General features: G+C 37.4%; 1 protein-coding gene across 39 annotated transcripts in view; it reads right to left on the bottom strand.

The window, feature by feature from the left end:
• LOC307193308 (uncharacterized protein) overlaps positions 1–16646 on the bottom strand; it is a 1334119-nt gene that overhangs the window by 407653 nt on the left and 909820 nt on the right. For 14 of the 39 annotated variants that reach the window (XM_079935084.1, XM_079935081.1, XM_079935113.1 and 11 more), the window contains exon 1: positions 10357–10419. The exons of 23 other annotated variants lie outside the window; for them this stretch is intronic. The gene's annotated coding sequence lies outside the window, so the exon portion shown is untranslated. Of the gene's footprint in view, positions 1–10356; positions 10459–16646 lie in introns of those variants that run through there. 2 more of the 39 variants (XM_079935118.1, XM_079935111.1) reach the window with 1 other exon arrangement.

Genomic DNA, 16646 nt, shown 5'->3' with positions numbered 1-16646 from the left:
GCAAACTGGTTAATCTGTACCATTTTTCTACATTTCATATATATGCGTAAATATAAAATATTTGTTTTTCGCTTTCTGACTTACTTCACTCTGTATGAAAGTCTCTAGGTCTGCCTACGTCTCTGCAAATGACCCAATTTCGTTCCTTTTATGGCTGAGTAATATTCCATCATATATATGTACCACATCTTCTTTATCCATTTGTCTGTTGATGGGCATTTAGGTTGCTTCTATGACCTGGCTATTGTAAATACTGCTGCAATGAACATTGCATGTGTCTTTTTGAATTATGGTTTGCTCTGGGTATAAGCCCAGTAGTGGGATTGCTGGGTCATATGGTAATTCTTTTTTTAGTTTTTTAAGGAACCTCTGTACTGTTCTCCACGGTGGCTGTATCAATTTACATTCCCACCAACAGTGCAAGAGAGTTCTATGTTCTCCATACTCGCTCCAGCATTTGTTGTTTATAGATTTTCTGATGATGGCTATTCTGATCGGTGTGAGGTGATACCTCACTGTAGTTTTGATTTGCATCTCTCTAATGATTAGTGATGGTGAGCAGCTTTTCATGTGCTTCTTGGCCATCTGTATGTCTTCTCTGGAGAAATGTCTATTTAGGTCTTCTGCCCATTTTTGGATTGGGTTGTTTGTTTTTTGATATTGAGCTGCTTGAGCTACTTGTATATCTTGGAGATTAATTCTTTGTCAGTTGCTTCATTCGCAAACATTTTCTCCAATTCTGAGGGTTGTCTTTTCATCTTGTTTCTGGTTTCCTTTGCTCTGCAAAAGCTTTTAAGTTTCATTAGGTCCCATTTGTTTATTTTTGTTTTTACTTCCATTTCTCTAGGAGGTGGGTCAAAAAGGATCTTGCTGTGATGTGTGTCATAGAGTGTTCTGCCTATGTTTTCCTCTAAGAGTATTATAGTGTCTGGTCTTACATTAAGGTCTTTAATCCATTTTATCTTTGTGTACAGTGTTAGGGCATGTTCTAATTTCATTCTATTACATGTACCTGTCCAGTTTTCCCAGCACCACGTATTGAAGAGACTATCTTTTCTCCATTGCATATTCTTGCCTCCTTTATCAAAGATAAGGTGACCATATATGCGTGGATTGATCTCTGGGCTTTCTATCCTGTTCATTGATCTATATTTTTGTTTTTATGCCAGTACCATACTGTCTTGATTACTGTAGTTTTGTAGTATAGTCCAAAGTCAGGGAGTCTGATTCCCCCAGATCCGTTTTTTTCCCTCACATCGCTTTGGCTATTCAGGATCTTTTGTGTCTCCATACAAATTTTAAGATTTTTGTTCTAGTTCTGTAAAAAATGCCATTGGTAATTTGCTAGGGATTGCATTGAATCTGTAGATTGCTTTGGGTAGTATAGTCATTTTCACAATATTGATTATTCCAATCCAAGAACATGGTATATCTCTTCATCTGTTTGTGTCATCTTTGATTTCTTTCATCAGTGTCTTACAGTTTTCTGAGTACAGGTCTTTTACCTCCTTAGGTAGGTTTATTCCTAGGTATTTTATTCTTTTTGTTGCCATGGTAAGTGGGATTGTTTCCCTAATTTCTCCTTCTGATCTTTCGTTGTTACTGTACAGGAATGCAAGAAATTTCAGTGCATTAATTTTGTATCCTGAAACGTTACAAAATTCATTGATTAGCTCTAGTAGTTTTCTGGTGGCACTTTAGGATTATCTATGTATCATATATCATGTCATTTAAAAGTGACAGTTTTACTTCTTCTTTTCCAATTTGTATTCCTTTTATATCTTTTTCTTCTCTGATTGCTGTGGCTAGGACTTCCAAAACTATGTTGAATAATAGTGGTAAGAGTGGACAACCTTGTCTTTTTCCTGATCTTAGAGGAAATGCTTTCAGTTTTTCATCATTGAGAATGACGTTTGCTGTGGGTTTGTTGAATATGGCCTTTATTATGTTGAGTTAGGTTCCCTCTATGCCCACTTTCTGGAGAGTTTGTATAATAAATGGGTGTTGAATTTTGTCAAAAGCTTTTTCTGCATCTACTCAGATGATCATATGGTTTTCATTCTTCAATTTGTTAATGTGGTGCATTACCTTGATTGATTTGCATATATTGAAGAATTCTTGCATCCCTGGGATAAATCCCACTTGATCATGGTGTATGATACTTTGAATGTGTTGTTGGATTCTGTTTGCTAGTATTTTGTTGAGGATTTTTGCATCTATATTCCACAGTGGTATCGGTCTGTAATTTTCTTTTTTTGTAGTATCTTTGTATGGTTTTGGTATCAGGGTGATGGTGGCCTCGTAGAATGAGATTGGGAGCATTCCTTCCTCTGCAATTTTTTGGAGGAATTTGAGAAGGATGGGTGTTAGCTCCTCTCTAAATGTTTGATAGAATTCACCTGTGAAGCCATCTGGTCCTGGACTTTTGTTTGTTGGAAGATTTTTAATCATAGTTTCAATTTCATTACTTGTGATTGTTCTGTTCATGTTTTCTATTTCTTCCTGGTTCAGTCTTGGAAGGTTATACCTTTCTAAGGATTTGTCCTTTTCTTCCAGGTTGTCCATTTTATTGGTATAGAGTTGCCTGTAGTAGTCTCTTGTGATCCTTTGTGTTTCTGCAGTGTCTGTTGTGATTTCTCCTTTTTCATTTCTAATTTTAATGATTTGAGTCCTCTCCCTCTTTTTCTTGATGAGTCTGGCTAAAGGTTTGTCAATTTTGTTTATCTTCTCAAAGAACAAACTTTTAGTTGTATTGATCTTTGCTGTTGTTTTCTTTGCTTCTGTTTCATTTATTTCTGCTCTGATCTTTAAGATTTCTTTCCTTCTACTAACTTTGAGTTTTGTTTGTTCTTCTTTCTCTAGTTCCTTTAGGTGTAAGGTTAGATCATTTATTTGAGATTTTTCTTGTTTCTTGAGTTAGGATTGTATTGCTGTAAACTTCCCTCTTAGAACTGCTTTTGCTGCATCCCATAGGTTTGGGATCATCGTGTTTTCATTGTCATTTGTCTCTAGGTATTTTTTGATTTCCTCTTTGATTTCTTCAGTGATCTCTCAGTTATTTAGTAACATACTGTTTAGCCTCCATATGTTTGTGTTTTTTGTTTTTTTCCCTGCTATTGATTTCTAATCTCATAGCGTTGTGGTCAGAAAAGGTGCTTGATATGATCTCAGTTTTATTAAATTTACCAAGGCTTGATCTGTGACCCAAGATGTGATCTATCCTGGAGAATGTTCTGTGTGCACTTGAGAAGAAAGTGTATCTGCTGTTTTCTGATGGAATGTCCTACAAATATCAATTAAATTTATCTGGTCTATTGTGTCATTTAAAGCTTGTGTTTCCTTATTAATTTTCTGTCTGGATGATCTGTCGTTTGGTGTAAGTGAGGTGTTAAAGTCCCCCACTATTATTGTGTTACTGTCGATTTCCTCTTTTACAGCTCTTAGCATTTGCCTTATGTATTGAGGTGTTCCTATGTTGGGTGCATATATATTTATAATTGTTACATCTTCTCATTGGATTGATCCCTTGATCATTATGTAGTGTCATTCCTTGTCTCTTGTAATATTTTTTTATTTTAAAGTCTATTTTATCTGATATGGGTATTGCTACTTCAGCTTTCTTTTGATTTCCATTTGCATGGAGTATCTTTTTCCATCCTCTCACTTTCAGTCTGTATGTGTCCCTAGGTCTGAAGTGGGTCTCTTGTAGACAGCATAAATATGGGTCTAGTTTTTGTATCCATTCAGCGAGCCTGTCTCTTTTGATTGGAGCATTTAATCCATTCACATTTAAGGTAATGATCGATATGTATGTTCCTATTACCATTTTCTTAATCGTTTTGGTTTTGTTTCTATAGGTCCTTTCCTTCTCTGTGTTGCCCACTTATAAAAGTTCCTTTAGCATTTGTTGTAGAGCTGGTTTGGTGGTGCTGAATTCTCTTAGCTTTTGCTTGTCTGTAAAGCTTTTGATTTTTCCATCAAATCTGAATGAGATCCTTGCTGGGTAGAGTAATCTTGGTTGTAGGTTCTTCTCTTTCATCATTTTAAATATATCGTGGCACTTGCATCTGGCTTGTAGAGTTTCTGCTGAGAAATCAGCTGTTAACCTTATGGGAGTTCCTTTGTATGTTATTTGTCATTTTCCCCTTGTTGCTTTCAATAATTTTTCTTTGTCTTCAATTTTTGTCAATTTGATTACTGTGTGTCTCGGCATTGTTTCTCCTTGGGTTTAACCTGCCTGGAACTCTCTGTGCTTCCTGGACTTGGGTGGCTATTTCCTTTCCCATGTTAGGGAAGTTTCGAGTATAATCTCTTCAAATATTTTCTTGGATCCTTTCTCTCTCTCTTCTCCTTTTGGGACTCCTATAATGCAAATGTTGGTGCGTTTAATGTTGTCCCAGACGTCTCTTAGGCTGTCTTCACTTCTTTTCATTCTTTTTTCCTTATTCTGTTCCGTGGCAGTGAATTCCACCATTCTGTTTTCCAGGTCACTTATCCGTTCTTCTACCTCAGTTATTCTGCTATTGATTCCTTCTAGTGTGTTTTTCATTTCAGTTATTGTACTGTTCATCTCTGTTTGTTTGTTCTTTAAATCTTCTAGGTGTTTGTTCTTTAATTCTTCTAGGTTTTTGTTAAACATTTCTTGCATCTTCTCGATCTTTGCCTCCATTCTTTTTTCAAGGTCGTGGATCATCTTCACTATCATTATTCTGAATTCTTTTTCTGGAAGGTTGCCTATCCCCACTTCATTTAATTGTTTTTCTGGGGTTTTATCTTGTTCCTTCATCTGGTACATAGCCCTCTGCCTTTTCATTTTGTCTATCTTTCTGTGAATGTGGTTTTCATTCCACAGGCTGCAGGATTGTAGTTCTTCTTGCTTCCTCTGTCTGCCCTTTGGTGGATGAGGCTATCTAAGAGGCTTGTGCAAGCTTCCTGATGGGAGGGACTCGTGGTGGGTAGAGATGTTAGTTGTTTGGTCTGAGGCAACCCAGCACTGGAGGCTACAGGCTCTTTGGTTGGGTTAATGGCAGACTCTGGGAGGGCTCATGCCATGGAAAACTTCCTGGAACTTCTGCCAGTGTCCTTGTCCCCACGGTGAGCCACAGCCATCCCCCACCTCTGCAGGAGACCCTTCAAAGCTAGCAGGTAGGTCTGGTTCAGTCTCCTATGGGGTCACTGCTCCTTTGCCCTCGGTCCTGATGCATACACTACTTTGTGTGTGCCCTCCAAGAGTGGAGTCTCTGTTTCCCCCAATCCTGTCGAAGTCCTGCAATCAAATCCCGCTAGCCTTCAAAGTCTGAGTCTCTGGGAATTCCTCCTCCTGTTGCCAGACCCCAGGTTGGGAAGCCTGCCATGGGGCTCAGAATTTTCACTCCAGTGGGTGGACTTCTGTGGTATAATTGTTCTCCAGTTTATGAGTCACCCACCTAGTGGTTATGGGATTTGATTTTATTGTGATTGCGCCCCTCCTACCGTCTCATTGCGGCTTCTCCTTTGTCTTTGGATGTGGGATATCTTTTTTGGTGAGTTCCAGTGTCTTCCTGTCAATGATTGTTCAGCAGTTAGTTGTGATTCCAGTGCTGTCACAAGAGGGAGTGAGCGCACGTCCTTCTACTGCACCATCTTGAACCAATCTCTCTCTTAAACTCTCCCCACTCTGTCTGAATGAAGGGCTCATTCTATCTTCTAAAATGAGATTGGATTGAAGGCAACTGAGCTGAATATTCCTAACTCCCTTAGAAAAACATTGTGGCTCCAAAAAAAGACCTACGTCTTTTGAATTCTAAAATAGAGATTTATTGGTGACTATTTAACTTAATAAAGTCAATTTAAGGGCAAAATAAACTGACCTGGGAAAAAGCATCAGAAATTTCTACCCCTTTGGAGAGCTGGCAGCCAGCCCTCTTGTCTATCCAAATATATAATTGCCATTGCCAAACCCAAGACAACACTTTTACATCAAATCCTTAGGCTTTCTCTCAACTGACTCGACTGTGTGAATCTACTCAAATGTGTGGCAAAGAGTGTACTTAAAATTATATAAACACCTCCAACCACTGAACATTATACAATAAAGAATAATGTAGACAAAGGTAAATTCAGAAATTATACAATAAGGCATGCTGGACTTAGGCCATGTCATTTGACATTATTCAAGGAAGTTTAGAAGCTAATGCATTTGCTCCTGGTGATATCTGTCGTCGTAAGTATATATTATTGATAATATATACTTGTAGATAATAATATATTCATCCTTAATGATGGCATAAAAAATTGATCTGGACCTGCCTGGTACATTTCAGAAGTTGAAGTGGTTTATTATGATATCTCAAGGAAGAGGTTTTTAGTTTTGTAGTTAAAGGAATTAATACCAAAAATGAATAGGCTTTTGTTAGGCACGAAATAAGCAAGTGCACTGATATAATACTGATATTTAAAAGTACCTGGACAAGGAAAAATAAGATAAATCAAACAAAAAATTCTGAGGTCTATTATGTACTCAGTCTTGTGAAAAAGGCTTAAAGTATTAATTCCATATATTGAGTTTGCCTTTCCAGTTGACCTTCACCTTCATTCTTGAGAACTGTGCTGGAAGGGCTTTGGTTAATATTTAAGGTATATCGGGGATTCCCTGGTGCTCCAGTGGTGCACTCTCACTGCCGAGGGCCCCGGTTCAATCCCTGGCTGGGGAACTAAGATCCCATAAGCAGCACAGTGCAGCCCAAAAAAATTTTTTTAAGGTATACTTTTGTTTTTAAAAAAGGAGATAAACACCAATTAACTTTTTTCCAGTGAAGTTTTTCTTCCTTTTTGATTTTGGGTTTTGTTTTGATTTGGTTGCAGGCTGAGGAAGGGGAGAGGATTTGAGTGTTGGGGTATAGGAAACTTCTTACCCAGTAATGAAGTCAGTAATACCATCAGCCAACTTGAATACTCCCTACCAAGGTACCACCTAAACTTCTTTTGAGGCTAAGAAAATTATTGGTTTTCCTGGTTTTCCTCCCAAGTTAACATTTTGCATACAGTCTCTTTTTTCCTTAAACAGGCTAATTGTGTCAGTGAGACTAAGTAGAAATATGAGAACATTTTTGTAAAAAGAAAATCCTAGATAAGGGAGACTTGCTAAAACTTAAAAGAAGAGTGTAAATATTGGGATAAGACTACTTATTAATTTAAAGCTAGGATCTGAAAGGCCTTTGAAAATAATAAAGCAAATAGGTCATTGGTTACCTCTCATAATACAATTTGAAAAGGCAAGGATCTGGTTTCTCATTTGGCCAGAAGGAAGGGATAGATTTTTTTTTTTTTCAAAATGGAAGTAACTTTACAGTGTCTTAAATTATAACAGTAATGATTCATTGTAAAAAGTTAAACACCAAAAGGCACAGAGAAGACTATTCAACATGATGTTAGATTGTTAGTGGGTTAAGGAAACATCATTAAAAAGTCATAGTAATAATCATGATTCTTCATAAATCTAGAAAAACATTAATTTCCAATATATGTGGGAGTGAAGGAAAAATTAGGCCATATCAGAGTATGGGAAGAGAATAGAAAATTGCATAAATTCTATTCATAAACATATGAACTTTACCATCCGTTAAAAAATATCTACCACATATCGCTACTAAAAGAGTTAACTGAGATAGCATATGTAAAGTTCTCACAAAATGATAGGCAGTAAGTAAACATTAGTTCTCTTTTCTCACCTTCCTTTTCACTGCCAAGAAACTGACTCTAGACCCAAGCTTCCTGAGTAACTTTTAAGCTGAACTCCAAAACCTTATATTTTAAAAAAGGTTAGGGGGCTTCCCTGGTGGCGCAGTGGTTGAGAGTCCGCCTGCCGATGCAAGGGACACGGGTTCGTGCCCCGGTCCGGGAAGATCCCACATGCCGCAGAGCGGCTGGGCCTGTGAGCCATGGCCGTTGAGCCTGCACGTCCAGAGCCTGTGCTCCGCAACGGGACAGGCCACAACAGTCAGAGGCCCACATACCGCAAAAAAAAAAAAAAAAAGGTTAGGAACATAAACATATGAAAAGATGCTCGACATAATTATTCATCAGAAAAATACAAATTAAGATGAGATATCACTAACCACTAGCAGAATGGCTAAAATTAAAAATATGAAGGATTGAGGAGGATAAAAACTCTTGAATTTTTGGTGGGGCTGTTAATTGGTACAGTGACTTTAGAAAAACATTTGGCAACACTTATCAAGTCTACATACTATATGACCTGCAACTCCACTGCTGAGTACATAGCCATCCAAAATGAATACTTTTGTCCTCCAAAAGGTATATACAATAATGATCATATAATAGCCACACTTGGGGAAAAAATATCCATCAATGGTAAAATAAGTAAATAAATTGTGGTGTATAACTACAACAGAATCCTATGCATCGAAAAAAAGGATGAAATAGTTATACGCATAATAATATGGATGAATCTCACAGGCATAATGTTGAGTAAAAGAAGTCAGGTACAAAGCATACGTTCCATATACTTCATTTATACGAAATTCAAAAGAGGTAAAACAGAATAATGGCTCCTGTTGAGGTACGTACTAACTGCAGGGTGGTGTGGGAGCCTTCTCAAATGCTAGAAATGTTCTATGTCTTAATACATGTGGTGGTGAAAGAAGCATAACAATATATAAAAATTCATTAAGATCTTCATTTAAGCTCTGTGCACCTTAATATATATATATAAGGTATAACTCAATTAACAAAATTAAGTGGGTTTTTGTCAGTGTTTCTAACACGCATGTACATTTTTTATCAGCATTCTCAATATTAATATTGCATGTGATCCATTTTTAAATCGTTTGCTCTATGTTCAGCACTTTTTTCTTTTTTGAAAGGTTCAGTACATAAATGTTATCTTCAAGGGAACTCTAGCACCCTTCTAACAAAGCATATTTCTAAGAGGTGATTTTCTCCATAGGCCAAACAAATGCGAGTGTGTCTATTCATAGCTCTAAGAGCTGGGGTGGCCAAAATTTAAATTAAGCCAGTGAGATTTTCTACTAAGGCTTCACTTGGACCACTAGTAACTAAGTCAGACAAGGTCAACAGCAACAAGTACTCAGTGGAACCAGAGTTGACATTAAGAGTTTTCCTTTTTCTATTTAATGAATACGAAAGCTTTTTTTCCTCCTCTAATCCTCACTTTTCACTTTGAAGTGATTTTTTAAAGACCTTTTCTTTAGCTGTATTAGGTTTATAACAAAATTGAGAGAAGGTACAGAGATTTCCCATACACCACCCCTCCCCACCTCCGACATAGCCTCCTCCATTATCAACATCACCCACCAGAGTGGGTTATAAAAATATGTTACAATTGATGAACCTACACTGACAGTTTATAATTGTCCCAAATCTACAGTTTTCATTACAGTTCATTCTTGCTGTTATACATTCTATGGGTTTAGAAAAATGTATGATGACATAATTCATGATTATTATATTGTACAGAGTATTTTCACTGTCCTAAAAAATCCTCTATGCTCTGCCTATTAATCTTTTATCCCCAGACCCCCACCACCTCTGGCAACTAGTAATCTTTTTATTGTCTCCATAGTTTTGCCTTTTCCAGAGTGTCAACTTTTCCAGAGTTGGAATCATACAGTATGTAGCCTTTTCAGATTGGCTTCTTTCACTTAGTAAAATGCATTTAAGATTTCTCCATGTTTTTTTCATGGCTTGATAACTCATATCTTTTTTGCGATGAATAATATTCCATTGTCCAGATGTAGCACAGTTTATCCATTCACTTATTGAAGGACATCTTGGCTTCTTTCAAGTTTGGGAGTGATGAATACAGCCACTATAAGCATCCATGTGCAAGTTTCTGTGTGGACATAAGATTTCACCTCCTTTGGGTAAACACCAAGGAGCATGATTGCTGCATTGTGTGGTAAGAGTATGCTTAGTTTTTAAGAAATAGCCGAACTGTTTTCCAAAGTGGCTATACCATTTTGCATTCCCAACAGCAATATATGAGAATTCCTGTTGCTCCACTAAATGATTCTTAATGGGGGAAAATTTCTATGCATTTTATGCCTTCTTAAGTAACCTGGATCTCTTTTAAGGAATATATTGTGCCTCTCTTCATTTGCTTTTCTAATCATTGAGCCATGAACTTCACTAGTATTGATCACAATTTGTGGATCATGTTTATTTTTACCCTGTTAGAAGCAATCATTTCATGTTTTTGTCCCCCCCGGGGTAGTTAGTTCAATACGAAAATTATAAAAAGAGGATAATCTGACTTTTGTCAAAAACAATGTTTAAGAAAAATACTAAGGTAAATAAAACATAAATAATTCAAGAATAAAGCATTAGGAAGGCTACCTGTTTCGTGATTTTTATAGCTCTAATGCCTTGGCTTTGAACGTTAACTCAGCAGGGGCCTTCTCCGCAGACGGCACACACTGTTATTCTTCACAAAAAATACTAGACAACTAGGAGGAAAGAAAGAATGCAGCCTAACTGAAAAAAAAAAAAAAAAAAAGAGACGCATGCAGCAAAAACAAAGACGATCAATACTACTTGGATTAAAGAGAGTTTTAGTTTTATTTTTGAAGCATAATCTCAGGATCTTGGTAAAATCTGACCATGACCATCAAACACAGCAGTTTGCTAAGGGAATAGTGCTTCTCCTGTCCAGACTCTTTCATTCTACTCTGTGTCTGTGGTTAATGGAAGGTCAGATGTCAGGACTCCATTTTGTCAAACACTAGGAACCAGAAAACAGCTTTAGCCTTGGCCGGTTGGAAGAGCCCTGAAAGTTCTGAAGAATGAGAACAAATGGTCGTTCAGGTTTCAAAGTTGGCTTGGACCCTTCCTCACCTTCTTTTTTGGTTTTGTTTTGTTTTAACGGGTCTTTGTCTGCCAAACACATCAGTCCACTTACTCCTTCAGGTTGAACTGTGTGACCTGTGACCTCGCTCCACTTCAACAGACCACTCTCCTGTGAGACAGGCCCAGATCTGCCTGCAGCTTGCCACCTAAACACTCTGGCCCCCTTCTCCCTCTGTGCCTACTACCGTTCATGTTCATGTGCAGGTTACAAAAGCCAGAGCAATTTCCAGCCTCCATCAAGGGCACAGCTCCAATTTAAGAGTAATGGCTGGAGGAGGTGTTATTTGTACCCCGTGTCAAGCAGTGATTGTTCACATCTGGCTGCAAGCTGAATAGGGCTTTAGATTATTCCAAGCGGTTCAGAAAAACGGGTGGTAAGGAGGTTGTGGGGAGGGGAAGGGGATTTTGACTTCCCTTGTGGTTTTCAGGCAAGTCATAAAGTCACCCTATTAATAAAGAAACATAATCAACTATGTTCTTTTAAATAATCAGTGATCACATGGACACAAACCTGTACATTCCAAGGCCACAAATTCAAAGGAATTAGTCTGTTAAAGTATCAAAGCAGAATAAGCATTCTTGCCTGTAAGCTTTTGTGAGAATAGTATTGATTATGATTCAACAAAGAGGTTGCTACTCACGTGCACACACACACATACACACACGTGCACATACGTGTTAATTTTGGCTGTGGTTTCACATCTAATATCTTCCCACCAGGGAAGCAATCATATTAAAAAATCTTATTTCTACAATCTGCTTTTTCCCCTTCCTCTTCCTTGACCATTTTGTATAATGTAAACAAAGAGTACATGTTTAGGCCTCCAATTCTGATACCCGAGGATTAGCATGAAGCCAAAAATAAAAGCTATGGGAATACTGATGGGGAGACTCTGGGACATCCTGGCTACTGCTTTTTCTTGAAAGAAATCTCCTGGGGTGAAAAGCACACACAACATCAGATGCTATTCAAATATTTCATCTCATGCACTGCTGCAGAGCTGCATAAAAATGTATGTGGCGTTCATACCATATTTTTGTGAAAGAAAAATAGAAATGTGGATAACAATTACAAAGAAACTAAAAAATTCACTCTTTGGGAGGTTAGACACATTTGAGAAATCAAAATAATATATAAAATATAATTTAAAACTAAGAAAACAATTTATTATCTAATAAACATGAAGATCCATTTAGGGTTTCCTTTTTCCCTGCAATGTTCCTTGCTATCTCTTCCAATCTTAATTTGCAAAACTGAGTTAGTCCTAGAGCAACAGATAGTAAAAATATAAAAAAAAAAGTATGAATTGCCCTGTCATTCTTTTAATATCATACAATGAGATAATGTAAATTAATCGAATAAGGAGATGATTAAACATGTCTTTTTTTAAAATTATACAATTAAACATCAAAGAAACAATGCAGAGAAAATTATTTTTAAGCTGTCATCTTGACAGTTGCCATTTAATTCATTTTTAGGTAGGACCTTGCACAATACATAAGAAAACAGGGGAACAAAAGATGTAAATGGTGGTATTCTGATATACAAGATTGCTTTGGGCATTTGTCTTCAGCCCTCAGCTAAAATACGTAAGACTCAGTTAGGATTGCATGCCTTTTAATTTCCTTTTATTTTATAATTTTTTATGTGAAATCAGCATCAAGAATAAGAATTTTGCAGGAAGGCACACATTCCTGAAATAGAGATTATTTCTACATTCAGAGTCTGCTTTTTCTGGAGGGTAATTCACAGCAGTATGGTAAAATTCATTCTGTTCTCTGATATTGAAAAGAATGATTCCAATGAAAACAATTAATGTTCAAGATGACAAATGAAAAAGCCTTTCCTCCTCCAGGGCACGTTTTTTTTTATACTTAGTCCACCCTTGGGAGATCAGCATCAGTCATTATATGGTGATCTTGCCTTCTTGTCATCTGTGCATTTTGTTGGGGCCACATAAGTGTTTTGCAAGTTTGATTTTAGGCTTGTGACTTCCGTTGATAAGCACTAAGGATTGCACTTTGTGATCTGTTTCATTGCAGCACCACAACAGAGCATACCTTCTGGTATTCACACCTTGGTGTAGTGCCTTCCCTTAAATCTGGGCTGGGCCTGAAAGTCTCTTTAACCAATAGAATACTGTGGAAATGATACCATCCCAGTTCCTGAGGAAGGCCTGGCAGCTGCTGCTTCTGCATTTCTGGGAGCCCCAGCTTCCATGTAAGAAGGATGGCTCCCCTGCTAGAGACACCATGTGGTGAGACCCATGTGTAGAGAATATACAGAGAAACAGAAACACTGACACCACTGGAGGAGAACCCATAAACTCAAATGAAAGAGAAAATGGAAGTCCCAGACATATGCGCCCAGGTGAGCCATTCTGGGCCACATACACAACTGAAGCATGGGAGTGAAAAGTCCAGCTGGACACTATAACATACCACTCCCTTGTACCATCATGAGGAATGATGAAAGGGTGGTTGTTGTGAGCCATTAAGGGGACTTCCCTGGCGGCCCAGCGGTTAGGACTCCGCACTCTCACTGCCAAGGGCCTGGGTTCAATCCCTGGTCGGGGAACTAACATCCCACAAGTTGTGTGGCACGGCCAAAATAAAACAAAGAAAGGCTGTTAAGTTTTAGGGTTGTTCACAGCAGTACATAACCAAAATATTCCTATTGCTCTGACCACATCCACACTTCAAAAAATTAAATAGAATTTATTTTTTACAAATAATAATACACAGGACCCTTTCAGTTGGGACACTGTCTTTCCCAGCTTCTACTCTGCCTCCTAAATTGAATGTCACTAAGTTTTAACGTAAACTGAGGGGAAAGAACTCTTTAATGGCTTTAGATCTTAAAAAAAAGAAAAAAGGAAAAAAATGAGGTCATGTGATCATCTGGAGGAGCTTGCTATTTTCTTTCTAATTAATGATACTTTTTCATGTTTCTTCTCTTATGGCTGACTTCTAGGTAAAAGAGAACAATTTACTGATCCTGAAAATCCCTAAGTGAGACTGGGAGAAAGCAAAAAAGACTTGAACTCAGCAGAACACATCCCATTCTAGAACACACAATTTCCCTAAATTCTTTTGATTTTCCTGGGTTTAGACAGCACCGAGATGATGTTTCATTTACTCATTTCATCTATTCATTCATTGAGCATTAAACACACTTGCAAAGAACTCTGCGATGTGTCAGAAATACTATTTTCTTATCTGCTTTTTTTTTTAAACATTTTAGTAACTAGTAAGTTTAAGGTGATCAAATTCAAGAATAATCTTCTATATAACTTGAAACCAACTATATAAAACAATCCATCAGAGCTGGGATATTATTCTCTATTCTGTGCTTACTATAGAACTATTCATAAAGAATAAGCAAAAAAATATTGGTTGATTGGTGGATACATAAGTGAATTTGGATGAATGAATGGATGAATGATGCTAAATTAAGTAGAGCATAAGAAGGTCCAATGCTACAAATATATCTCATATTAAATATTTGTGCAGGTTTATAATTAGAAGATAAAATAGGGCCATATTTGGAAGGCAAGAAGAATGGTAACCTAGTCCTGGAATTTTCCAAAGGTCAAGAATTTCTCTTGCTCCTTTGAACAACTTATAAGTGTTTCAAAAATAAAATCCTGCTTTGGTGTTGAATTTAGTCCCCCCAAATAAACTAACAATGACTCAACCACTTGATCTTAAAAGAGAATTGGAAGTTTAGTAGACTTGAAAATAAAGTAAGAAGAGCAAAATAAATTCCCAGTTGTCTGGGACTGGAGAGGGCTGGACAGATACCAGAAGTACTTCTACCCTGTAAGTGCTGCAGAGTCACTCCTGGGCACCAATCATGCATCCTTTGAGTCTAGGAGAGTAAGCAGAGAGAGCTCAGAAGCTGAGAAACTTTCCAACCCCATCTTTACTAGACAGATTCCAGCACTTCTCAGTAAGGTCCATTTTACTGGTTTCTGTGAGGATAAGATTTTGAAGTCAAATATTAGATACAGAATATAGAAACAAACAAACAAAAAATAATGACTGTAAATGTGTCCACTAATTGTTACACAAGTGATGAGTAAAAAGCAAGAGGGGGAGGAAGATAAATATATAAAGAATATTGACTATATTATCTAGAGAAAAATTATAAATGGGCAAAAGATAACAGGAATCCTAGGAGGCAAGATTATTGGCAAAACAGATGGAAAGGGGAAAGGGGAGTAGGGTGGTAAATTTGTAGGATGAACCCTAATCTGTCTTTGTTCTAGAGATAAAGCATTTCAAATATCTCTTGCATAACAACTCACCCTAAAGTTTAGTGGATTAAAACAACAATAATTTATTTGCTCATAATTCTGCAATTTGGGTTGAACTGTCTTTGACATGGTGTCAGAGCCAGAGGCTCTGCTTCCATAATGGCTCACTCACTTGTCTGACAAGTTGATACCACTTGTCAGCTAGAAGCTCAGGGGCTGCCAGCAAGGGCCCCAGTTCTTCCTCCCAGGTCCTCTTCCTACAGTTAGGTTCATATGTCCTCTGGCCCTCAATGATTCAAGTTCCACATATGAAATATATTTATTCCCTCCTACAACCCACAAATCTACATCTCATTATAGCATAGTCTTAGACGCGAAGTCCAGATTCTCATCACCTAAATCAGATCTAGATGCAGATGAGGTTCGGAAGGCATGGCTCCTCCTGATTTGAAGATCTGTGAGAAAATGAGACAATTTATCTCTCTCCCTCATATCCCCAACATACAGCTGTACACCAGGGACAAGAAAAATCATAATAAACACTCGAATTCAAAAACAGGGAATATAGGAAGCACATAGTAATTACTGGTCCAAAGAAATTCTGAAATCTATTAGGGTGAACATAAATAGTTCCTTGCTTAGAACTGACAACTGTTTCTCTATGACTAATGGCTCCATCCTCTAATCTGTCCTTCCTTTTCCATATTAAATGACCCATATTTATAGATGAATAACTTTCTCAACCTACTTCCTGCCAACAGAAAGCTGTTAATTTTGAACCGTGTCTGTACCTTTTAATCCAAATTGGCAGTGCTTCAGTTAATACAATTATCTTAAAAGCTTTATAGGTTTCCAATGAATCTTACTGGAGTTCATCCTATTACTATAAAATAGATGAAAGTCACGACAACAAATCTCTTTAAAAAAGACTCCTCTCTAATTTTGGGTGCGGGACAATGTCCTATGACTCTTCAAAGTCCTTTTTCTAGCTGAGAAGCTCTATGTGGTACACCTTAATGGTAGGGTTCTCAGAAACCCTACTGCCTAACAGAGAGGGCCTAGCAAACAACACCTTAGGTGTTTTAAAGGAATTAACAAAGTGTCTTAAGACGTGACCCTAACCCAGACGCCACATTTTACTAACAGCAACCTCATTTGATCTTCACCCTCAGGCCATTTATTATTTTGAGAGTTATTCCACTTGGGAAAAACTGAGAATGAGAAACAGCTTTAATTTGAATGAAGCAAATCCTGGCTTCTTTGTATTTCTTTGTAACTTTGTTTGAAAACTGAAACTTAAATTATTGTATCTCATTCCTCCTATCTTTATCAGAGAAAGTAAATTTGCACTCTCAGCATTCTGCTTGGAAATCTCCAGATCCATAATTTTACTACGTACCCTTTTTATCATCCATTTGATTTTCTCCTGCCGCCAATAGCAATATTCTTCCTATTTTCCCCAGCCTTTAGTAAGTCTCCTTAAAGCCCTTTATTTTCTATTGCTGCCTAAAAACATCACCC

Source organism: Stenella coeruleoalba (genome assembly GCF_951394435.1).
Source record: "Stenella coeruleoalba genome assembly, chromosome: 10".
In the NCBI taxonomy this organism is placed as follows: Eukaryota; Metazoa; Chordata; class Mammalia; order Artiodactyla; family Delphinidae; genus Stenella; species Stenella coeruleoalba.
This window is presented reverse-complemented; position numbering and strand designations above follow the sequence as displayed.